The sequence below is a fragment of the Bombus huntii genome, chromosome 8 (genome assembly GCF_024542735.1).
Source record: "Bombus huntii isolate Logan2020A chromosome 8, iyBomHunt1.1, whole genome shotgun sequence".
Taxonomy (NCBI): Eukaryota; Metazoa; Arthropoda; class Insecta; order Hymenoptera; family Apidae; genus Bombus; species Bombus huntii.
In genome coordinates, this window is record NC_066245.1 from 3,735,628 (window position 1) to 3,762,106 (window position 26,479).

The 26,479-nt window shown below is 42.6% G+C and overlaps 1 protein-coding gene across 4 annotated transcripts in view; it reads left to right on the plus strand.

The window, feature by feature from the left end:
• LOC126868182 (SH3 and multiple ankyrin repeat domains protein 2) overlaps nucleotides 1-26,479 on the plus strand; it is a 179,382-nt gene that overhangs the window by 54,565 nt on the left and 98,338 nt on the right. For 3 of the 4 annotated variants that reach the window (XM_050623390.1, XM_050623394.1, XM_050623393.1), the window contains exon 2: nucleotides 17,640-17,701. The gene's annotated coding sequence lies outside the window, so the exon portion shown is untranslated. Of the gene's footprint in view, nucleotides 1-17,639; nucleotides 17,706-26,479 lie in introns of all 4 variants that reach the window. The other variant, XM_050623391.1, reaches the window with a different exon arrangement.

Below are 26,479 nucleotides of genomic sequence, written 5' to 3' on the forward strand. Positions count from 1 at the left end.
CCGACATCGACTAGGATCTACTCGACAGTACCTACCTAAATTCAATAGCGTAGACGCGGCGACGAGCTCTGAAAATACATTATGTACTTCCCATGCACTCTGTCTAATGAATATTTTGTGGGCAACATCCTTCCTTCAGACATGGCGTAAATATTTATGTAAGGCGAGAACTATAGCTAGTTACGTAGTATACCAGCTGTTTGCACAATATTTTGTAGTAACGTTGGTAAATTGACAAGTGACCATAACTATGGATTACATACTTGTAACAGGTTGAATTCAACTATCGCTGTCTTATAAGAAACGAAAAATGTCACTTATCGCTGTTTTTCTCCCGTGATCTTCGAATAAAGGGACACGGAATTCAAGCACGATCGGAGCAAGAAGAAATGGTTATCTGTGCTAAAATCCGACTCAGAAATAGCCTCTTGTCTTCAAACGAGTGCTTGTGGTAGGAATTATCCGAGAAAATCCTCACGCTTCTGCTCCTTCGCACAAAACGCTCCCTATGAACGTCTTCGATATCGCGAGATGTCGAGAATTTCTGCCTACGCCATTGATCCCTAGAGAGTCCTGCACGGTGTCGAAAGAAGCTCCTGCGTACACAGGGTGCGCTAAACGATATCGCAGGAATCCGCGGAATTCCAAGGTTCTGCACACACGGGATACTAGCTTCGATGCCGTGGTATCGATCGATCGATTCTTCGACGAGCTTCCCAATTACGCAGCACGGGGCGATTGGTGGGAAGAAAGGGAAAACTAAGACGCGATCTTCGATCACCTTTCGAATGGATATCTTCGAGCACGCGTTACGTGAACTTATTATTTTCTTTTACCACAGAAAAGAGGAAGAGTATATAGCACGTGAAAATTTCACGAGTATCGATATACAGGGTGGTTGGTAACTGGTGGTACAAGAAGTCGAAAATATAGAATAAAAATTTTTTTTTAATTTTTTTTTTTTTAATTTTTCCATCGAGACAACGATCTACAGTGAGATCCGTTATAACGAGACGCGATAAAGTGCACGCGTACCGAGCGAAAATTCAAAGTCGATTTTCTCGAAAACAAAGCCTCAAACGAAAAACTTTTATTCTATATTTTCGACTTCTTTTTTCGCGTAGAATCACACCCTTTCCGCTTGTACCACCAGTTACCAACCACCCTGTATAACCTCAGCGTTTGTTGTGAATTTGTATAGAATTAACTAATTACACGCTGGTACGTTTGCTATGGTACGATCGACAACGCTTTTCTTCCTTTTCCGAGCGTTAGATAGCAAACACATGGTAAGAGCGATAAATATTGGTTTGGCAACTAAGTGGTTGCGGATTTTGTCATTGCCACCTAATGACAACATCCGCAATCATTTAGTTGCCAAATCAATAATATGGAGGAAGAATTAGAAACCCGAATAATCGTCATTGAGAAATTATTTCAATTTTCAAGAATTGTTATCTGGTATGTTGCGTATCAATGTCATCCAATTATGCGCGATTAAATTGTATTTCCTTATATTAATTTTGTTGAGAATTTTGGATCTTAATAGCCGAAATAATGGTATAGGAACACTAAATTTACACTTGGTATTTATATTAGAACAGTTATATATTTATTTGATGAACGATTTCAAAGATATTCATCGATACACACTTGCACGCGTCTCGGCACTTTCTTCCATACCCGACTATTAACCGACGGAACAGTTTACATTCATTTGTTTCCGAGATGCCGCGCACACGCATACTTCCACACACTGATATTCACATACAAGTATTACTACTACTCGTCTAACCTAGTCTAGCACATAAAATTATACATATTTGAATAAATTTCAAACAATTTCGGCGTGCACCCGAATTAATAATTTTTCTATGTGAAGATCACAGGAAAATAATATTCAAATACAGATACATTATTCGAACATAAACATTAAAACCCATTAGATATAAGATCGTGTATATTTCGTATTGAGAGAGGCGGTCCAAGAGACACGCATAAATCCATTGGTCGTGGTTTTCCTTCGACAGCGATAGTAGAGAACGTCGGCTGCGCAGAATCGAGAGCGAACACAAGGAGATGTACCTCCAGGCGAAATTTCACCTTACGCAATTAACCCAGCGCGTCGACTCGGCAGTCGCTTACATCAACGCTGTTACGCGTTGATCTTGCGCGCACCTGATCTTGCTGGTTACCAGTAACGCGACGATTCGTACTTGAAACCTACACACTCTCGATTCTACGCTAGGACTTTGATCAACCGAATTAGTTACAGAAAAACCGGATAATCGAACGGTTAAAATCGCCTGCGTTTGATTGCGTTTCTCGCGCATTCTTGCGCATGTGTGTCTGAATAATTTTTCTCTTGGTCTTGCACCCTGTCTTTCCAATACTTTTGGAGCGACGAGTAACAAGTTTTTTTTTTAAATTAGCAGTTCCACAGAATTATTTCTCTTTCGTGATTCGTCGCTGATTTCGCTATTGTTAAATTCCCCTTTAATTCTCCCATTAATTTCCTCATCGCTTACGTCTCTAACGATTAATTGGAAACGATAACCCGATGGAAGAATGTACAAAGAGTAGGATTCAATTAAGAACGTATAGTCTAAAGTACGTAAAGGAATACTCCAGGATACGAAGACTCGAACGATATATATCAACTTTTAAACACACGACCAGATTTTATAACTTCACTGTATCTTTTCTATCGAGAAAACGTTTACGTGTATCCTTTCCTCTTAAGATTTTGACTAAATCGTTTTTAAATAACCCAGCCTGCCGTTTCAAGTTTTATCATCACGCTTTGGATCGCGGGGATTACACGAGATAGAAAAGTTGCAATGAATTTCAACATGTAACTTGCCTCGCTGGAAGAAAGCGATCTCGTTGGAAAGCGACTCGATCGAATCATGGCAATCGGAAAACGCTTGCTCGATGAGGCAGCGACGAAGAATAGAAATCGACTATTCCAGATCGCGCGCACCTACCTACTCACCCACTCACCCACCTACCGTTCCACCTCTTTCCTCGCGAAGGCTAAACTCGACTCTCGCGAGCCAGCCTGCTGTATTATGTAAAAGTTGCGCTCGTGTGTACGAGCCACGCCGCTATAATGCCGCACAACAGACTCTGTAATGCTCGTTCAACCGATTTTTTCCTCTCTTTCGCTCCCTTCCGTTCTCTCGATCGGTTGATCGCCACTTTTCGCCGCAACGTTCGCAGTCTGTTTGCCATTGCTCCCGTTGCTTGTTTCTTGGAATTTATTTCTCAATGAATCTGACTCTGGGAAGAATTTAATTCTTCTTTTTTTTTTTTATTTTTATTTTCCATTTGCCACGAAATCTTGAGAAATTACAGATCGATGTTACTTCACGACGCGAACCCCGGAATTCTTATCAGCGATCATGTATATTGTAGAAACTGTGGTTAGTCGATCGTATTGGCATTCTCACCGTCGAAAACTCCGAAACTTGTATCGTAAAAAGGTGCGAATCGTTCAGAGTTGACAATTGGAGCAGGATGATTAAAATCATAATCGAATTGCATAAAAATTAAACGTACGAGTACGCATATGCGACAGCATCCCCCGAGAGGATAATGTATTTTATGCAGCTTTGATCGGATCGACGCAACGATTGAACTTAAATTCACAACAGAAAATAACTTGAATTTTGCGTGTATTTATCGTCGATAGGAAAATTTCACACGAATTTCCAATACTATTTCGAACGAGCAATACACGAAATAAAACAGTATAAATCTAATATCAGATACATGATACATTTCTTAATACAGTTTAGAAAAGAATCTGAAACGTTCAAACGTTCCGCAATATATCGCCACCTAATACGTCTTTATCCGGAGTTCCATCGACGATGTCAAAACAAATCGATGGAACGAAAAGACGGAGCACGTAATCCGGCAGGAAGCCCGCGCACTTCGATTCGTTCGTCGCTATACTCCTCCGGACAAAGGGAAGAAATCGTCGAACTGCACACGCCGTCAGAATCTGTCGCAGTCGAGTTGAAAAATATTTGAACGATGGAATTGGTTTTGGGCGTTCGGCACGGCGCCATTGTCGCTGCAAACGTTCGACTTAATCGCAGATTCGAGAAAATTCAATGGAAGATGCCACTTTGTACCTCCGATCGATCGTTTCGTCGCGGGATATTCGTTTTGCCGGTGAGAAACGCGATTTGTCAGAGGAACAACGAACCGGAGGCGGCAGTTTCTATGGACTTTGAAAGACGAATGGAGGACAGAAATAATTTTATTCGCACTGGAACGGATCTCTGGCTTCTGGGACGGTTGCTCGGGGCGCGTTATCGCACAACGCTTTATAATCCGCGCGCAAAAGTATTTTCTGACGGAGTATGCGAGCAGGAAATCGCGTACTAATGAGATTCCTCCGGAGAGATCGGCTGTTCCGGCGATAATTGCACGATGGCGCGCGACAGCTTCGCCCGACCCCGTTATCGATTGCTTAATAACACGATCCGTGTCCCAGCGGCTCATTGATTTCTCTTCCGCCCCAGTTAAGGTTACGAATTGCCAGTCTGGATATCTCACGGTTCGTTAAATATTGATCTAGCATAGGGAAACGAAAAAAATAATTCGACCCAAAAAGCCGGTCCCCCGTGCTCCAGAGAAAATTGATTTCAGGCCCCGGCATGAATCCGGACAGCCGCGATTGAGAAATTGCCGCTCGTGCGGCCGTACTTGGTCAACCGATAAATCGTATGCACGTATCGCATGTCGTCAACTATCGATAGAATTCTCCTTCTCGATATCTATTATCGTTAGATAATAACGTTTTAACGTATACGTATATACCGTGACACAGAAACGTACGTATAAACGGACTTAAAAAATCGCTAGTTTGACAACTTACAACGCAAATGAATATACAATCTTTCAGTTTATAGTCTGTGAGATATCGTAGTGCTTGCATCCGATGAAAAATCACGTTCCATAAAAAGAATCGTATGAAAATATCGAACGGATTTACATTACATGCATAGGAGATATAAAACTGTAATTAATTGAAGGAAGCATATTGTTACACGAATAAGAAACAATTGCACACTGAGAAAAGGAGATTGGTGACGTTGTATCGATTAGATGGAAAAAACGTGTTTGGGAGGTCGAAGATCGAAGTAATTCTGTGAGGTTGTCCGAAAAGTGTCTTTCTTCTACAGACACGTTTTTTACAACAACGCATCTTTATACAAACATGAAACCTAATCTGTCAAAAGGTGTGATCTTTATCTTGATAAAATAAAATGGATCATACGGAATTCGATAAAATGATATAGTGCATCCATTATTTCCTTATAAAATGAAAGAAACTTTTCGGTCGACCTAATATAATTCAGGCCAGAGAATCAAGTCCGCTCATAGCGTAACGTTTACACGTCTTCCGAGTTGAATTAACGATCGAGCGAACGTTTGGCGATTTCGTGGTGGACAGATTCATTAGGTTGCCGAGAGCGTAGCGAGCCGTTAACGCGCTCGATCTTTACTTACGAGACGCTCGGAAAACGGGTCTCGACGCGTTAAATAATGCGGTCGCGTTGAAAGCTCGCGTCCAGCGTATCAGTCACGGCCTCGGGAAACGCGAATCATGACCGAACGATAATCACACGCGACAACATACGAGGGCGTAATATCGAATAATCTTCAACGATGCGACAACTCGCTAGCACGTTCGCGCAGTTCCGATATCGTACGGAGAACAAACGATATCAACAAGAGGTTTTATCGTTTGGCTAATACGAAACTTGTCGTGACGTCGACGCATACTATGCGAAATGCGAAAACCTCGAACGTGGATGTTTATTAATTTCAGAGTCAAGGTCTGGAAACGAACTTGGTTTACACGGAGTCAGGATTAGGTTTGAACTCTGAAAAATCTTAAATTCTATTTATTCCAACGTATGCTATAACGAAGAAAAATCTAGGATCAAGCAGTTCGTTATCTTGGTATAACAGAAATAACTGTATTGAATGACGCGCGTTGCTTGATTGACTTGATTCGTAGATTAACCTGTTAATTACTCGTTATCCAGGAACACCTATAATCGCGTAATTAAAAGTTAACGAAGCTAAATCAACTTCGCTTGGCTCGGTTTTAATCCTCGCAGATATCAATAGAATGTCATCTGTGGCGCTACTCGACAACAAAATACCGCCACTCGACACTAACTTCTACCGGACGACGGTAGCGCAGTGCTTAACGCCTTAGGTTACGAATGTTTTGGAGCCGGGTTCGGATCTCGGCGACCCTAGTCTCCTATTTTTCTTCCACGCATCTAAATTAGAAGAAAAATAGCAGTACCCCAGCAGGTGACATCTACAGCCCCAGCATCTACAAGTATCACGGACAACACAACACTTACAGCTCACATCTATTTCTAAGAGAAAGAAAATGACGCGTAAAAAAATAATAGGCGATCTATAAATAAAGGAATCGTTGTATCCAAGAAATTTTCAATTCCAGGGCCGAGTTAACTAACTCGCCTCCGATTGTCCACTGGTGGGATGTTAAAAGATATCCGGTGTCCTTTATCCACTCTTCAACGTCCTTCCTCGACTTATATTCCAATAGATATTGGATTTAGACACGCAAATTCGAAGGCGGAAGATCTGAAATGGTGGAAAGTATGAGGCTGTCTCGAAAGTATTATGAGAACGCGGTTCCTTAATTTCCCGGGCGAAACAATGATTGCACAGAAGCCAGAGGGAGAGCGCCATTGCATAAGAAGCGGATCGTAACGAGGAAACGTTTCTTCCTCCTTTTCCTGCTTTTGAGAACCGCAGAGGCCGAGTCGCACGCCATCCTCCAATCTGTGTAGCGGACCAACATTCTAGATCGGTTTCCCGTGAATCTAGTGTCCTACACGGACTCTAATAGCGCCGGATAATTCAACATTCAACCCTCGTAGCGACCTTCCGCGGTAAATCGAAGAACGCGAGAAATCGCAATTTGCGAAAGCCACGTGCCACGCTTTACTCTCGCTTTACCGAGTGCTCTCCGCTTTTCCTTGTGATTCGTTTCAACATATCTCAATTGTATGTATTAACACGTAATAAATTGGGAAGATTCGAACGTTTTCGTACAAATAGATACAGTCACGAAGGATTAGGACAATTGGCGCAGTTCCACTCTGAACCATTTTTTAATTAATCGTGTTCTTTTTTATCGTCAACGATATTCCGTGTAGTGTAATTGATCAGCATTATTCTAGCGTTATTCGTTTGCTTTTGCTTAATAAACGATTAAATCGAAGTTCAGTTGGAGGAACATCTTGCGTTGGTAATTTAACGCGAGATCTCGGAAGGGCGCGATCATCGATGTCCTCCAGGAGAAACTTCCGCGTTGGTGGCACGCGATTGGAATTAATTAAAATTACGAGGGGGCAATTAGCGATCGTTACGCGGCGGTATTATTCGGTGAAAGTGTTGAGAACCGCGTCCTATCTCTTTCTATCTTTCTCTTTCTCTCTTCCTCTCTCTCTCTCTCTCTCTTTCTCTCAGTGTACACGTACGTATCTTGTCTTCGACTTGTCCATTAATCCCTCAGCTCATTCTTCTTTTTGTACGCGTTGCGAAGCTTATCTAGCAGAAATCTGACTTCCGATATTGTATCTAATAATCCACGTGCGTCACTACATAACTACCGATGGATATTTGAATCCGCCTCCTTTCTCTCTCAGTCCAGTCACGCGCGAATTGAAGCAATTTTGGTCGCGTAATCTCGTAAGCCCTTCATCGCGCTAACTAACGTCAATCTCCTCTTGCGTAAGCAGGAAGTGCTTCTAGACGCTTGGAAGCGTTTACCGCAGAAGGATATCAGTGGGTGATTATTTATTTAGCCTTGGATCTTGGATTATCGAGTTTGCTTCGCAGAAAGTCGCCCGAGAGTCGGAAATATCTTACGAATGCAAAGTAGCGATACGTAAAGCTTGGATCGACGAAACTTTGGAGCTCAACCTTAAGGACCATGCTTCCCAGACTGTTATCACGCGGATATAAGCTTCCGAAGCTTTACAGATTGAAGCTTTAAGGCTCGATCCTTCAAACTCTGGAGGATCAGAAGCAAATTAACGGTAATTCCACGATATATGTGTGTACGTTGTATCCATCTTTTAAAAAGAATAACTGTGGATTCAGGCATCGAATCGTTGAATAAGTTAGCCTCTTCTTTTCCTTCTGCCATCAAGTTGCCGACTTCTAGTTCTGTAAGTAGAGAGACTGCGGTGAAATAATCAGAATTCCAAAAGGTCGATAAACTGCGTAGTTATCACCCTTGTCTCTTCTATTTGTACTTAATCTTTAGCAGATACTCTTCCGACAAATAAAGCGTAACACGCGAACTGAATTTCGTCATTTGAATTTCGTCACCACGCGTATTCTTCGAGTATCGTCGCATTGGCGTTTACTGTATACGTATGCGAATAATATTAACAACTCGTTGAAACGCCCAGGCGTTAAGAACTCCAACTTGCAGCTGAATCTCCAACAAGCTGAAAATCCGAAGTCAAAGAGAGTTTCAACATTTATCCACGACTCGAGCTTTCAGACTTCGGAGTTCATTGTAACGCCGACGCAAAGCCAGTCGGACGAAATTTATCTCGTTGACCGGATAACGCGAGGAAAGTTTGTCACCGCGAGGAGAGAGCAGCTGAGAGTCTGGTGAAATTTCGGCGTCGAAGAAACATTGCCGTCGCTTCGTAATCCAGCGCTTTTATCAGTTCGACGCGTGGTCCCTGCGACCGTTAGGAACGGCTTACGCCAGGATATTTTAATCAGCTTTCCTTCACCGGAGTACGACAAATTATCGCGATCGTAAATTACATCGACAAACAGTTCCGACTGAATCACGGTCGCTTGATTTACGATGGCTCACAAGAGTATTTGTACGCTTACAGAAACTTTTTATCAATATATTGTGCGTGTTATACGAAACTTTCTGAAATTTTGCCTTCCATTATCTACTCGATATCGGTAAACGATAAAATCGTCCTGAAAATGTATGTAAAAGTAAAAACACGTTTATTGCGATCGTACGTTATTTGCCCTACTAGTAATTAACGATATTTATTATTATTATTATAATTATTATTATTTATTTTATTTAAGGTCAAACATTCGCAAACCATTTTCAATGGTCATTAGCGATCGCAATTAACAAAATGCATAACAAAATAAATAAAATATAACAGAACAAGTTACAAACTTACATAACGGTATCTGTACATTTTCAGCATACGTACATCGTATAGAGTACAATTACAGTACAATATCGTAAATAAACGTAGATCATCGCTAAACTTGAACGTCGCAATGGCTGTTACAAATTAATATCTTTGAGAAAATGGAGAAGATTTTCGCAATGTTTCTTATGATTTTAAACATGTCCGAATCTCATTCTACAGATCAAATTTAATTTTCAATTTCTACAGACGGAATGCAGTTACAGGTGATTGCGCTTAGTTCGTTCAATTTTATTTATTAGACGAGAGCGTGAAGTTTAGCGTGTCCAACCCTAAGTCTAGTAAGAATAACTTTTTCATTTCTGTTAAGAAGAAACGTCGAACTTTTGTCAAATATATTTGCACGTATCTTATCACGATATTTAACAAGACCGTCTTGAACATTCGTTGTATTTTTATGTTGTGTAGCAATTCGTGGGCTAATTTCTCAGTACGTGTTTATGCGCGATAAATGTCTCGTAACTCTTTTATACATTTTCAAATTGGTTTCATGTTTTACCAGCGTAATCACGACAGCCGTGTCCCATTACACGGTGGTAACAAATTTTCAGACAAGTTTTTAGAACGCACGTAATATATCGATAACAATTTTACACGACACAGAGTTGGGACACTTTCGCGTGTCACTGTATAGTGGCAAATCGCATAACGCGGCTACGGCACACACCGGCGAAACATTCTCGATACGTGCACGTAAACACGCGAGCAGTTATTCGAGAGCAAGGATAATCAGCGGAATCGCAGGATGCGTCTGGTCGGCCGACATGAAGACATTTTCGCGTTTAATTTTACAATCGATTAAACGTCTTGCCGTCTTATTTCGAAAGTAATAGGTTCCGGTGTTTAACGGCGCGCGTCACGGTAATTTCAAGGTAATTAGGATATTCGTGGGAACCTCTTCATTAAAGAAGCATTAAAGATGCGTCGGTCTTGCCGGCCTCTCGAACGCGTTGGCAGAAACCGGTCTCAACTACGAGACGAGATATCTCGCCGTTTCTCCGGATTAAAGGCAAATAACGTACTTGAATTCCTATTTATAGCCAGTTTCAGCTACGTTCGTGACCGCACGCGTGAATGCGGCTTTACTCGCGAATTCGTCTCCAGAAATTTCAATGAACGATCGTTTTCCACCGACTTGTCAGATCCGCAAGATCGTTTATCGTCCAGCGACCTCACGAAACCAGCGAAATTGCTATTATATTTAACCTGATATTAAACCTAAACTAAAAGAAAGTTATCTATTAAATTTCTACAACTTCGTCGCGAATAAAGAAAAAGTACAGCTGATTAATTCGAAGTTTGAAAGTGTCGTTATATGAATTGATGACGTTGATGGCGTTAAGAGGTCGAAATTTGTCCGACAATTGAACGAAATCGAAACGAGTTGCTGTAGATCTTCGATCTACGCTAATTCTGTCTCACGTAACGCGAATAACTCGACACGAATGTCACGGACCGCCGTTACATCGTTAGCTTTCGGTTTTATGGTCGACTGTTCGTTAACGGCGAGCACGTCGAGTCACGTTGCTTCTATCGGTTCTCCATTAAGACGCAATAAAAGCAACATCACGCGGCGAAATCGGTTACATAGATTCGCCTACGAAGGAGAAGACGATACCGACTCCGAATGCCGCATGCTGGTTGCGTAAGCGTCGCGTTGAAATTGATGCGCCGCGAGCGCACGCGAATTTCCCTTTCGCGCGCGAAACGGTGTCGCCAGGGAATCGAATGCGACCTACTGCAAGTTCGTGCCGGCTTTCGCGGCGAAAGCATTCGAGGGTCAAGTGGAAATCAATCTCCCGTTTATCTTGGTATCTCAGTGAGTGGAACAACGACGTGGAATTACTGCACCAAGTCGAGCAATATATTTAAATGAAATATTATATTATTTATACTATTATTTATATATGTAATATTGCAATTGGATCGTGAATGTTTATGCGTTTATTGAAAATATGCAGATTCGAAGATGCACGTAATGTGTAGAAAAATATTTTAATATTCTTCTCTTTTCTTCGATCTTTCCAGTTCGATCAAATTCCAGTTTCTTCGTCGTATCCGTAAGAATATGAATTTGCACAAATATCCGCAGTCTAATTACAATATGTGCATGGTTCGACCAACCTGTTCGAGTAACAAGAGATTCAAATATTAGGACATTTGAGTAACGCGAGTGTACCGTGTTGCCTTTTGTATTCGCAAACGTTTTCCTCCTTACTGTTTCTACTTTTCTAACTTATCTCTCGTCGATCGATTCGCCAATACGGAAATTTCACTAATCTCGTCGAACGATCGGTAGAAACATCGGCTCAACCATCGGCTCCGATTCCAGCGAGATGCAGGTTCAGATGGTATCTGGCAATCAGTTGGATTTGAATCTAGTTTAGGCAGGAATCGTCCGGTCGGGTGAGATCAAGGTGCACGAAATCCATGTATAAACGTCTTTACGAACATAAAGGAATTAATTCAGCGAAGCCACGGATCGGACGGTGTCTGGAACGTGACCGTGGCTCGACTCTGCTCGGTTCCGCTTGGTGCTCGAGTGCTACGCGAACAAGGTGGATTGACACGTGCCGCTGACACCGACATTGGCGTAGCTTGCAAAATGTCAAGTGCACGCGCGCGATCAGACGTTTCTCTTCTCGACTCGTATCGATCCACCGACGTCTTGTTGAAATACCTTGGACGAGGGAACAGGTCTCGTTTCCGAGACAATGGGCCCGCGATGGACGTCGCTCGGCTCTTCCGTCCACGGGCTCTGTAGTTTCTTATAAATGGGACGGTTCAAGGTTTTAACAGGATCTATTATTTTATGCTGTCGGATGTCAAATCGAACAATTCCAGTTTCTGTAAGCTCGTTAATTTCGTTGTTCAATTAGTATGTATCAGCGTGTAATTAGTATTCCCAACGGCGAAAATCAAAAGACTTATTTTTATTTTACTAGGAAGACGGCGATAAATTTTGAATCGTAACGTAATCGTTATCGTTCCTTTGCATTGCAATTTATGGTCGGTCAGCGTAGCTTCCGAATGACCGATACGTTGTATTACAACTGTTCCAACTTGGAAACTTGGTTTATAGCGTAATAAGGTCACGTATCATGGCAACACACGAACAGTTAGCTTATGAATATTAAATTAACTACCGTCTTCGCTAAACGACCAGATAACTGAAATTAACCATTCGAGGCACGTAACGCAAAATGAAATTGCTCACAAGTTGACAAATGCAGCTCGAACCACGTTTTTCTACGCGATCTTTCGTCGATAGTTTAATATCTAGAATCGACATCGATCTATGAATATACGCTACATATGTCGAAAGGTATTGTGCAACTTGCAATGAACACGAGTAAATGTACTTTGGAACAACTAGGAATTCTCGCATCGGTCCAAGAACATCGTTGTTGCAACATGTACTTATTCTCTACTCGCTCGCAGTTTCAAAGATGATGGAAAGAAAGCTTTGCGGTCGATGTAAAGGAAACAAAGATCGTGTAAAAGATTTGTGCTGTATACGCGGATGACACGGACCGTCTGGGAGGAAGAAGGAAAGGAGTAATCGCAGCCTGTGAAAAGCAGACGACATTGTCCCGAACGCGGTTGCCGTACGAGAAGCTACAATAGCTCGTTCACCTACGAACGGATGAAATTCATAAAGTATCGCGATGTTTTACGATGCAGTAAAGTGACGTAGGCTGAGGACGACAGCGCCGCGAACAGCATTTCTCATTTATTCGTTCTTGTAAATTTATATCGTAGCCGACATTCGCGGGGGTTTAAACACGCGCGGTAAACGTCGGGGATGTCGTTGCTTGTACTTCACGGCTGCAAACGCCAGGCAAGATTAAACGAGCGGCGATTTCGTAGGAGAAAAGCTCACCGTCACCTTAACCTTCCTGGCGAAGCACGCGAAGATCGTTCGACGACCTTCGAGACAGCAAACGACTGACAATGATTAAACGTTCATGGCTATGCACGACGCTCTGCCATTGTTGCGACGTCATATCGTTACGCGAGGATCGCTCGTTATGGTAAATTCCCCTTGACGTTCGATGTCTCGTGGATCGTGCGAACCTCGTGAAAATTTTGCTTTCGATGGCTGTCCATCGATTTCTGATTTCACCAGGAACGATCGTACGAATGAAATTCGTAAGAGAGACGTGGTTAAGCTGACAAAGAGAGACAATGGCGAGATAAAATATGATATAGATTAACGTCGTTGTCGATCGCACACTAATCCACGATTAATTCTTTATGCTTCGATGGTATTTTAAAAGATCAGTTTTATGAAAATGGTACCAGCAGCCAAATATATTTGCAAGTTTTATGGTACGTACTCGTGCTACGTATTATTTATAATCGATAAGGATATTATATATTGGAACACGCGATATATGGATACTTTGTTTAGCAAGATCTTGAAGAAAGAAACAAATTAATAGTCTCTCTGTATAAACATTTTAATATAGGTGTTTAAAAAAGTAAGACATTAATAACGAAGAAAAATAAAATAACCGAGGCGATAAATGGTTAAAGTTATTGCAAGTTAGCGCAGTTGTTGAGATTAAGCGTTTCTCGTCTCCGACAATCTATTGTTATTCACCGTGACGGTATCGCGAACCGCAATAATAACAACAGCGATAATAATTCGTATTCGCGCGCAAGCAACCGGCAGCATCGCTTGCAACGCGCGTGCTTCTTCGACCTCTTTGCGGATTTTCCGTTAAGAGAGAAACGCGCCGTAGATGAATATTAAAGTCGACGAGTAAAACGTACAGCTACTACAGCGCTATACGACGAAAATGAATTCGAAGCGTGATACGACCGGTTCTCGTCTTTTTTGTTTTTTGACAGCTAACTTTTACATAATTAAGACAGGTTGCGTATACAACGTATACGTGGGTAGCAGCTGAATGTATTTCTCCATATTTGAAGCGTAATGAACTGTTTCTTCGTAACGTAGTCATCTTATTTCGATCTCGCCTACCTTAGTCTTCTTATAAGAGCGAAAAAGAGATTCGGGACGTCGGTGACAAACGAATGGAACTAGCGCGACGGTAGCGCGAAGCCATTACATTTGATATCGCAACAGGCTGGAAATCGCGCGGTTTCTCGTTATGCGTCTCTAATTTCGCGGCGCGAAAGCGTCGTCCGCGTCGAAATTCTTTGGAGCGACCGGCGTCGGTTCTCACCGCGCATTCCTCGTTCCCCGCTCTGTAATCCGATCCAATTTAGCCAGGAACGCGATATGAAAACTCGACGCCCGGGATGCCTCGTGCTCTAGCCCTTATCTGCTTATCAGTGGACGATGCAAAGCGTGCAGTCCTCCGTTTCTACGTCTTTATCTCGAGACCCGGTTACAGTGCTACGAAGCTTTAATTTCTCTCGAAATTCTGTTACAACTGTTGAAAAAACAGCGAACAGCATGAACATCGGCTAAGTAGACACGATACCTGCGTATACGAAATGTTTTAATATGTCTTTTTCTTATGCAACGATCGAATTTATCGATAAAAGAAAGCTATCAATCGCGATGTATTTATATGGTAGAAAATTGACAATCTCATAGGCAAGGTAGGAAAATCTTCGAGCGAAGGACATCTCGAGTTTCTTACGCGCAATTTACACGCGATCGCGAATAAACGAAGAGAGCAGTTTCCCTAGCTCGAGCTAGGAAGTCCAAGGAAACGGTTACGTTCCTCGTCGCGGTTGCAGCTCGGAAGTCGCGCTCCGACTTTACGACTGTATTAAATTCGACACCGGATGCTCGGTCCCGTCCCGTTCCTCGAACAAAGGATTTCCAGGAAGGTGCTTCAAACAGTTGCACGCCGGTGTTGCAGAAAATTCGTAAATCGTCGAAAGACCAAGGAAATTCCGCAAAGTGTAAGAAACTGATTGTTCGTACTTTAAATTTGTCTTGATGTCTATCGTTATCGGAAGACAAACCACTAGAAGCGAGACAAAATAATATTTGTGTTCGTAGATGGAAATTCTCGGAAACCTGTATCTCGATATTAAGCTCGATTATCGATAGCTATTTTATCGACAAACATATACCGTATTTGACTTTACCATTTTTTCACGTTCGCCGATTTAGAATTAATGTACTCGTGCTTAAAAGATCGAAGGATTCAAATCTAAGGGGAGGAACAGAGCGACGGACTAACCGATCGTTATCCAGCAAGTTAATCCGAGGTGGTTACTCGGTTCCCTAATTACACTCGCTCTTTCACGGTACCAAGTTGCCGCTTACCCACGGCCAGATCCGCTTAAACTGTGCGTTAAATTCGGCCAAGTAACTTGCACCGTTCAGACACCATCTACTCCTCGTTTTCTGAAACACCACCGTCTGCCGAAACATTTTCTCAGCCTGTTACTCGGAGCGTTTTCGAAATCGCGGATGGAACGCACGATTTTCTGCACGATCTCTACGAATCGTTCCTGGAAATTAGTCCGGCCGGGGTGGTCCAGTCTCGTCACGCCACGTCTCGGTCCATGCCGATTGAAAGCGAACGCGTGGTTCTCGTTTAAAAAAGCCGAATTACCGGCGGTTTCTTTCTCGGTTTTCAGCGGATAATTAATAGTCGCGTGAGCGAGCCGGAATCACGACGACTATTCGTTTTTTCGTCGGTGTTTTTGCAGTTCCAACGTGGGTAGCGCGTGCAATGCAATTCGCTTTGGTTCGTCGGTTTACGCGTTCACCGCCACGCGAATTTTATAGATTTTTCCCTGCCAGCGAAGATAATAAAGGGACATAATTGTTTACCGAACTGGACGTGTTAGCGATAGCGATGGCGACTGAGCGGAGTCGATTTCCGAGAGACGGAGATATAAACATTCAAACGAGAGCTCTTGGTCGATGACGAATCGAAGGATGGGACGAAAGGATTTTGCAGCACCTGCTTCTTTCCATCTCAATTGATTCATTTATACCGTGTCGTAATTATGGCGATAACTAAGCGTTTTTTAAATGAAATTTCTAAAACAGATCGAGATATACTTTGTACGCCATAATATTTAATTTTTCCAAACCATCGTATCGCCTTTGTTATCTAAGACATTCGCGTGGTCGAAAACATTTTAGTCGTCGGAACTTATCGTGTTTTAATCGCTGGAAAAAATTGAGTAACGCGGCTCTCACCGATGATCACTCGATGCCACTTAACGTGATAAGAAAAAGAACCAAGGAAATACGAGTTTACGACTGTGAGCATAAGAAAGTAAACACACTCGATTAAAAATCAGATTTCATACAGAGAATTAGATCTTCTTATGTACTCGTGGCTTTATCTTATCCGCGTTCTTTATCGTCGCTGTTTGATAACCCTATAGTTCTCGTTCGCTGATACAGTTGTTAAACAGACGCAAAGAACGAGCGTAGTAAAGAAATTTCGAGACCGTTTACGCATCAAACAGGAACAGCGATAAAGGGGAATGCCGAGGAGCAAAGGATGGTGCTAGAAATTGAATCGAAATAGCAGGGAAGGTGCGTTATTCATGACGAGGAAGAGAATTGGCGAATCGGTAGTGCAGGAGGTAGCGATACCTCGAAACGCCTTTTCCCTGTTAGGTTTCCGAGGAAATGGAATTCTTTGTCGCGTTCGCTTTGGTTACGGCATCGATCGTTTCTGCTTTGAACGTCGAAGCTTCTCGGAGTACGAGCGTTTATTCTGGAGAAGCTGCGAGCTGTTCGCGTACGACCAAGTCAACCACGCGTTTGCTAATCAGCTTATCGGTAATCTGTAAACAGATTACCCTGGAAAACAAGCTGTTGGCATTGTGTAACGTTGATTTATCGCCAGTACGAGCGAGCTTGCCCGTCGATCCCTTCCCTCCTAATAACTTTCCATTTTCTCATTCATCTTGAATCTTGTGATAATCGATATTTGACGTTAAAGCCCAACGATCGATATCTGCCTACCTTGCTTCGGATATCTTGTTTGCTATTTCGAAACCGAAGGAAACTAAAGTTCTATCATTTTCCTTCTTTCATCCCGTTTTTCTTCGGTTTAAAACATATCGTCGTTATCTCGTAAAAGCTTGCCTAGTATAGCTTGAAATATTAACTTTAAATATAAACTTTGAATATTGAGAAATATCTTAAGAAACGAATAAACGCAGAATATTTTTATTAAAGTAGGACAGAATTACACATCGGGAACGATTCTCTCGAAGAGACACGAAATATGTACCAGATATGATCCTCGAAAGGATCGTCGTCCATCGAACGATTTCTTTCTTTTTTTTTTTCTCCTTTTTTTCGCTAACGGCGAACGAGGCAGACGCGAGTAGGAAGTTTCATTGTGAGCGAGATATAACGGTGAATTAGCTGCTAAAAGAATGGCTTGTGTTTCGTTGCAGATGCTGCTCTTACCATACCTTCTTCGTCCATATCTGGTCGGCGAGATTGCGCTCCGATTATGGTGAGTAAGTACCCCCTTCTCTCTGTTTGCTATCAATTATTTATGATGCTGCGGCACACAGTTCCATGTTTCGATACGCGCAAGGACAACAACTTCCAATAGAGAAGGGATATTTTGACCGAATTTTCATTTGAACGATGGTCGCTCCTCTGGTGCCAAGTCGGAACGATTCGAAAACCGCTAGTTAGCCGAACGCTCGAGGATCTTTTGATCTCGAGACAAAAGCTACCACTCGAACGAAAGCGCTAAAAGCATGCCGTTGCTTAGCGACCCGGGGAACAACGCTAAAACGAACCGCGTTGCCGCGACGTTCCCCGTTAACCTTTTCATTCTTCATCCGCCACTATTTCTTCTTCGTTCTTCCGCTTTTCCTTGCTATTCGCGATCGAGCTTTTTCGATTAAACTTGCCCTCGACGATTCGCAAATTGTTCCATCCGCGCCACGAAAGAATCGAGAATTGAATTTCCATCGAATTTCCATCGAATTCCCGCGCTCGATCGCCCACGACAACCGATTTTTCTTCTCGCTCTCGAAGGATGCATGTGTCGGTGTATAAAGCGTGGCTTAAGGTGAGTTTAGACCGAGCGAACGCCCTCTCTTTTCCCATTTTGCAGGAATTTGGTAAAATGACGGCGTAAACGAACGTCGATTCGACGTCTGACAATTGTTCTAGAACGCTGCAAAAAAAGCTTGCTCGATTCTTTGAAGTTTTTCGCTCGATCGCTACGAACGTTCGATTTCTAATTCGGCATTAACACATTTCGTTCGGAAATTTGAATAAAGCGAGAGAAAAGCGAGCGTTCGTTCGCTCGGTCTAAACGCACCACTGTAGATTGCGGAACATACCCGTACTCAGTTGGACGTGTTTTGTTATTTGCGCATCGTGCGAACGATGATATCGCCACGATCTTCAGTTGTCGGAAACTAGGACGCAGGCTAGCGGCGCGCGTTACGCCGCTGAACTTTGTATCGAGCCGCAATTCCGCTTCGCGAGTGATCGTTCACTAGGTTGCACGCACGGTATTATTAATATTAACCCTCGAGGAGCTGACTGAAACGAGTAACGCGGTAAAAAAGTAGCGCATTATCGGTCGTTCGACTTACAACGATAAGACCGAATCGTGCGAATAACAGACGTTCCAGGCTTCTCCGCTATACTCGATACACGGACTAAACGTAACTCGAACAAACACGTACTTTGGTAACCTGGTATCGATTAATCGGTTCTAGTAATCTAGGCGCCATGGAACAGCACGTTCCAGCGTAACGAACGTATGGACTGGAGATCGTTGCCGTGGTCAAAGGTTTGCTCAAAGATTAACGCGTTAAACCGTACGAGAACAGACAGGTGTCGATCGAAAAACTGTGTGCGATCGTTCGTTTTTCCACGCATCAGATCGCGAATTGAAAGAACGAATAAACGAACATATTGGTTCGCAGCAATAGCTGGATCATTGGCGTGGGCTATGTTTATATTCGAACGTAATTGTTTCATTGCCCGTAGCTTTTAGGAAATTTGAACAAATTCCAGAAGTAAAATGATCGTATTTAAAGATGGACCTTACGACTGTAATAGTAACGGAATTCAGAAGGCGAAGCGTGTTGCAAAGTTTTCGACGACGGTATACTTACGTACGCATAAATGTACGTTACTTTACCGCTGTATATACATCGCTTTGTATTCAGAGACGCTGCAGCACTCCGTTACGATACCGTGCGAGAAAAATTCGCTAGCCTAAAACGATGCTAGGCGTCGCCCGAAGGCGATCGACGTTCGATCGGAAGAGAAGGATCTTGAGAGAAGGGCGTACAGGTATACGCATAGGTAACACGGTGAATCTGTACCGTAGTAGATCGTAATCGAAATGGTTGCAGCAACCTGGCGTTTTGTTCCTCGGTGCTTGTCCGCGCTCTTGATTTACCGTTACCACTTCTTCGCTGCTAGCCGAAGAACAGAGTCCAGCCTCTAATCTCGCGAGCACCGTCGTCTAATTAAAAGCTTCGAGAAAAAATTGCTATTTGCCTCGAACGGTAGATTCGCCGATAGCACAAGCTGCACCTTGACGCCGCGGCGTGCATCCTGTCGCGAACTCGAGCGCACTCCGACACGAGCCGCTAGTACGCGTGGTATTTGTACGCACGGTACAGTTAGGATCCGCGTTTAACCGTCAGACTTGTTCGAACCGAGACTTCCTGCTTTCGTAATACGATGGAATACCGTACAGCTGCGAAAATCTGCGATAACGCGCGTTCGCTGCTTTATTTGTCGGCGTTGGTGATTTTTCGCCTGACTAAATTGGGCATTAATCGCGATCGAGACGAATCGATGATCGTAGAAGTTTGAACGAGCGTGATAAAATAGCAGCAATTAGACGCGCGGTCATCGATCGCGACGACGTTACGACGATAGGTCGCGTAGCTGACATATTTCTTCGGATATATTGATTCCGCTCATTGAACACGTGTCCGACTCTGCATCTAATTGAACGAAGAGACCACTCGAATTATTAACCCATTAACCCTGCAACTCCCATAGCCCAGATTGTGATACATTGTGAGAAATTCTCCGTCGACGATGGAACGATAGCTTTCAATAATTTATTTTGAAACAGATGCGAAATATATATCTTCGTTCTTCTAATTTTCATTACAAATTACAAATCCTTTTTATCGTGTTTCATCGAACGACGATCAAATAATACGTTTTACGCTTGCAAGACGCGGCGTACAGATGTCGAACGAGAAACTAGCAGTTTTCCTGTGAACATAGGGACATTGAGAATAAATTGCAAACGACAACTAAACTAACTACGAACATCGATCGACGACGAAACGATTCCATGGTAAGTACGTTCGAATCACGTTGGTGAAATCTGTTGAAGTGGTCACCACTTCTAAGAAAACTCTACATCTGGTCTTTTTTAGTTTTCTCAAGCACCGAAGCCATCGACAGCGTATAGACAAAAGACTACGACGAAGACAGACCATAAACAGTAGACAGGTGACGTTGGCTTCGGGGTTTTTCAGTTATTGGGTAACACAGCTAGCGTGCGAATCTGGACCAGCTCAAATTGTATTCTTACTTATAATTACGCTTCTATTTAAATGTATTTTCTACAATTACAATTTATCCACGAGTTTCTCTGTTTACACATCGAATAACCTCAACAAAATCAATTCGTGCAGTCGAGAAGAAGCTTAACGAAGGAGTCTGGTTTCGTCGGGTTTTTTTTTTTTGGTCCAGGTAGATTATTGGCCCGTGCAGTACAAAAGGACCGATCCGAGCTCGTTTGCATTGTACAATCGTGCATTGTGTACAGAACCACGTCACAGGCTGGCCCACTTTCTTTACCCTCTTATTTCTTCCGTCGCACCCTAAAGCCCCCGGCTGTCGAGCTTCAAAATTAATAAGACCATTGCTCGACACATCCTGACCTTGGCCTTTTGTTCACCGTATCTGCGTCATTCCGCGAATACCCGCCTCTACTACAATCGATACGACCACCTTCTTCGAGTTCCAATCGCAGCGCGGCGTCGCGAAGAAAATCGTAAACTCGTTTGTCGCGTTCGTTCGAAAGCGTCTGGCGTTTTCATTTATCGATAGACGTGAAAGGATAGGCGCGGCTGGAAAACCCACAACGTCGAAAAGATCGCCCGAACCTCTTTCTCTTTCCGGCGAAACTCGACGAATCGCATTCGAGGCACGTGCTCGCGAACACGCGTCGATCGTGCTAATTCGAGCGGTGCACCATCCGCCTCCCATATAATCGACACAACGATCATTTTTTTCTTGTACGGTTTGGACAACGACGAGACGTTCGATACACCGGGACTCAGCTTGCTGGGACTCCTTGCACGATCGAATTAACGTTATTAGCGAAATTTTACGAGTCGGGAGTTGCTAGGACGTTCAGCGAGCAAGTTTGACAATAAGAGAAACGAAACTCTACAAGTTTCGCTAATCGTAGATCGTTTGATTATTCTCTTGGACGCGTGGTTACAAAAGAGAAGCCTAGGATTTATAATTCCTAATCTATTTATAATCTGATCTCTCGTTGGCTGTTTTTCATATTCTAAAAGTGCAAGATTAGTTATCGATCGAGCTCTTTACTTAATTGCTTATTTATTACGCATTTATCGGTTATTTGATCCTTCTTTCCGCTCGAAAGATATTCGATTACGAGCGAACCATTCATGTTCCCCGTTGAGAAGATTCATAACTAACGAAGTGCTTCCCATTTATCGAATAAAATTCCACAAACGATTAGTTTTGCCACGATACTGGAGCAAGTTCAATGAAACGTAAAGAAAATCGAGAATCGTGCAGAGAGAGAGAGAGAGAAAGAGAGAAGAAATTGAACTTCCAGCGAAATAATTCGATCTGCAATTCGATTGGGCAACTCGATCATTCCACGGAGTTAGTGCGGTGCATGATCGACAGATTCGCGGCTACGGGAATCGCTGATCGCCTCCGCGGATTATCGATAACGATCGAACATCGGCGTGATTCTAATCGCCACTTTGGCAACCGCTTTATACGATAGATCGAGTTTGTACTCAAGCAGTCCAGGCGAAAGAACGCCGCTCTATAAAATTACTCGCCAACTTTGTAATCGAACTTACAACGCGAAATTCCTTCGTTCGTTCTAATTCGAAATCGATCGATCCGTAAATTTCAACGACTCGTGGAGACAGTGATTTCATTGCTACGTTATTATGGAAATTCTTACGTCACTCTAACGCCGTGTAAAAATTCCAAACGCTAGATATACATCACGGGTCACGAAAGTAGTCGAATTCTTATCGCAGAAAATTTTTAGCTCGCCGTAACTGGATCCTGATTATATCGGTAAAATTTGTTGACGAGACGTTTATCACAAAATCTATTAGATACGATTGAAAATGTGACCCGAAAAGAAGATTAGATACATCTTAACACGATCGGCACGTTAATCCGGTTTATTGCTTAACTTAGTTACGATCTTTGCTGTCTTATCATTACGATTGCGCGAGATTGTTGAAACGAATATCTTTGGAACAAAATTGTAAATCAATATCTCATCGCCAAAGATTTCTAGTTAGAACGATGATAGTTGCGCGTATTAATTGTAGTCTTTACGACTTCAACTTCGATACCAAATCGGAACGATAGAAGTAGAATCGATCGAAGTGGTCGGGCAATCGGGCCGCGTTCTCGTGTGACTCAGCTGGCTGGAATTTCGCGACACGCGATACCGGGCTCGAGCGGCGGTTTATTAACGCGGCACGGGTAATTCTGACCACGATCGAGCATTAGAAATGCCCGTAGCCTCCCGAAAGCACGCATACACTAGACCGTGAAAGGATTCCGATCGCAACGCGTACGTTTGGCCACGGAATCTCGTCTGGCCGAGCTAACGACACCTCTCTTCATTTTTGTTCATTTCGTACCACTTTTATTTATATCGCTTTTTAAGAAGCTCGTAGCTGATAACTCGGAATATTAGCTTTCACCAGACACGTTTTTCATTCGCAATTCTGCGCTTCTCAAGTATCATACTGGACCAATGGAATAAATCAAAGTGAAGTAAATCGATGAATTTAATAAACAGTTAACTGAATATCTCGTGTTAAAATTTTTGTTCAAAATTCTGTAACTCTTCTCATACTTATTCATTTATTTGTTTATTACCAGACGTAACTTCTTTCGAAATGAGGATTTTAATGAGTTTTAAAAGTATTCGTACCCTGGGAATTATTGAATTCCAAATAATTAATAATCTTTAACGATAAACGTGGACGTTTACGGCAAGGAATATAGAAACAATAATTCACCGCAATATAACTGTGAATTACAAGAGATGGCCGCGATATTATCGACGCAATTATTAAATGGCGATTAATGGTAGAAATGTCAAAGAACATCGCATCCTGAACTGCGATCAAATTTTTCACCAAAGCATGCTGCTTGAAAATTACATTAAATAACAGAAAATTAACGATAACGTTGCACTCGTACGTGACGCTCTCAGCCGTTTTAATTGGTCGTCGAATCTTTTTATTAACTGTACGGTTCTCTCTGCTGGTGCCTTTCGATTCTACCCAAAAAAACATGAAAAATGTCGAAAGTTTTGTCCGGTCCTAACTCGGTGTCCAGAGATCGCGTTGCTCAACTTTCTCTCTACAGAACGCTATGCGGGAAAATCACAGTCGAAAAGGTTCTTTGGCCAAGAGAAATGCGTCGTTACGGTAGGTTACGAGACAAGGTGAACGAGGTGTGGAGGTTTTGCAACGCCACCGCGACTCGTTGCACATTTGTTTCCGCGAGCATCGCGGGATATTTTTATATAGAATGAGTTTGTTCGATCTCGATGGGAATGTACCGTGTGCCAGAGAGCACGGAAAAGTTGAACGTCGATTACGTGCAAACGGGAGAACGGCGAGAGCGTACACCGTATGTATACCATAGGTGTACACGCCAGAGAAAACCGGTCCTTTATAATTACAGGGTCCACCGCGGACAGGCCGTCCACCGATATACAAGGGTACGCACCCTGAATAAACGTCCGGCGAGCCACGCTAGTGATTTCGGTCTTTCCTTTTCGCCAGCGATCTCTAATCGTTCGCTCGTTTCAGCGCGTGTGTCTGAATGCGGCGGAATTTTTAGACGCCGTGTACGTGGTCGAGGTTGGCGAATTTTTACAGAAACTGAAATAAGATAGTAAAAGTAGATTTTGCGTTGTGTATAATCGATGGATGTACAGTCCTGCTCGCAAGTATTAGAACGTCCGTTAATCTCGCACGAAACGTGGTCGATCGATCGAGATACCTAAGGAAACGATTAATTATATATATATTCGCTTAATTAGAAGCGAATGTTAAATTAATAGGGCAGAATTATACGTACGATTTATGTGGCATTTTTTTCTAAGATTCTAGACGAGATAATAATCTCGAGGCTGTGAGCTTATTTTATTAACTTAAAGGGCTGTAAAAAGCGATAATTCCACTCATGCACGCTGATCGAGTATTTTAACGTTTCCTTTCATCAACCTAGTATTTAGAAACAGATTTCACGAATAAACATGTACCATTATTTATCATTATTTGAATTCGCTATAATTAACAAATACCACGTAATCGATGTAATCTACGTAAACGATAGATCGTTTCATGGATAACGTGTTTTATCGATGTACCGTGTATACATTTCTTATTTTAAAACGCAATATCTACCGAACGTTTGATAAGTTTCTCGGAGATTTCTCGTTTTATCTGGTATTCCTCGACTACCCCAATATTTATGAACGGGGTTGTACGTATAAACGGCCGGGCAGTTTGATCGATCAGAGCTGGCGCTACTATGGAAAACCACCTGCCATCTTCTGTAAGCTTCGTGTCAATTTTTCACTCGGCGAAGTTGAAGATAATCTTACAGCCACGGTGGGTGGTAGGAGTTTCTCTCGCCGAAGATTTTACACGGCACGGATTAAAAGGTAAAGGCACGCTATCGAGAATGAAGTTTAAAAAGAGCAACTGGGAGGAGGCTATCGCGAGGACCATGACAGGGATGTAGTTCGTGCACGACTCGGATCGGCAACCGTTCGAGCTGCGAAAAGAACGCTATCGTGACCCGTCAACTTTGCATGTTGATGTTCAAGGTAGACGCGACGGTTGTGTGCGTTTTACGTTTCTTTGGTGGCACGCAGAACTAGACACGACCATGTGCCGTACAAAAGCATAGGAGGAGAATCGAACGTGCACACGAATCTGTCTAGCTGCGGGCTAAAATAAAAAGCAAGTGCTCTGATCGATAATATATTCGGTTGCTTTGTTTCGTTTTTACAACTATGCAACCATTTTGAAAGCTACCGTGGATTTTGCCGCGTCTGACTTTGCTCTTTCGATACAACTGTTGAGTTGGCAACTAAGTGATTGCGGATTTTGTCAATACCACCTAATGACAGAATCCGCAATCACTTAGTTGCCAACCCAATAGATATCTATCGACACGATAGATATTAAGGTAAGGAATTCATAATGATTCGCGTATCGTCGTAACTATTCGTATAGTTGTATCAGATTGTCCGAAAACTTTCTTTCGTTTTATGAGGAAATAATAAGCGTACAACGTTATTTTGTCGAATTACGTACGATCCATTTTGTTCTGTTGAGATAAACACCGCGACATTTCACAGACATTTCACTTGGTTTCACGTTTGTACGAAGGTACATCGTTGTAAAAGACACGTTTGCGAAAGAAAGACACTTTCCGGACAACCTTTCTTCGCGTACTCGTGCGATGTACCGGCTCCACGACGAAAGGACCAATTTCTTCGAGAGTGAATTTTTCAAAATTAACCATCGATAATTCGTACGTGTATCTCAAGCGCGAAGTATTAAATGGAATTATAATTTGTTGAATAATAACGATAACATTTTCATAAGGTGTAGGAAAGCTTCCGTGGATCACTGTACGTACGCGTTGTACGAAGCTGTTGCGATAAAAGTATACATCGAGTATTACGAAATTTATTTTCGACAAAAACGTACAATCTCGATAGCCTTGTATTCTTTCAAAGCGAACGATATAAAACAACGGCGACTTTGACGGTGAGCCAATATCGAGTCAGCATGACTGTACACACTCGCGCGGCACGCTTCCTACGCAGTTGCCGCTTCGAATCGATTCTTTTAAATGGAAAATCCCAAACGACGTCGTGGTAGTCGACGCGGTAATCGAACGACGCGGCACGATATTAATTCACGAACAATTAATCCAATCAATTTGCATAAAC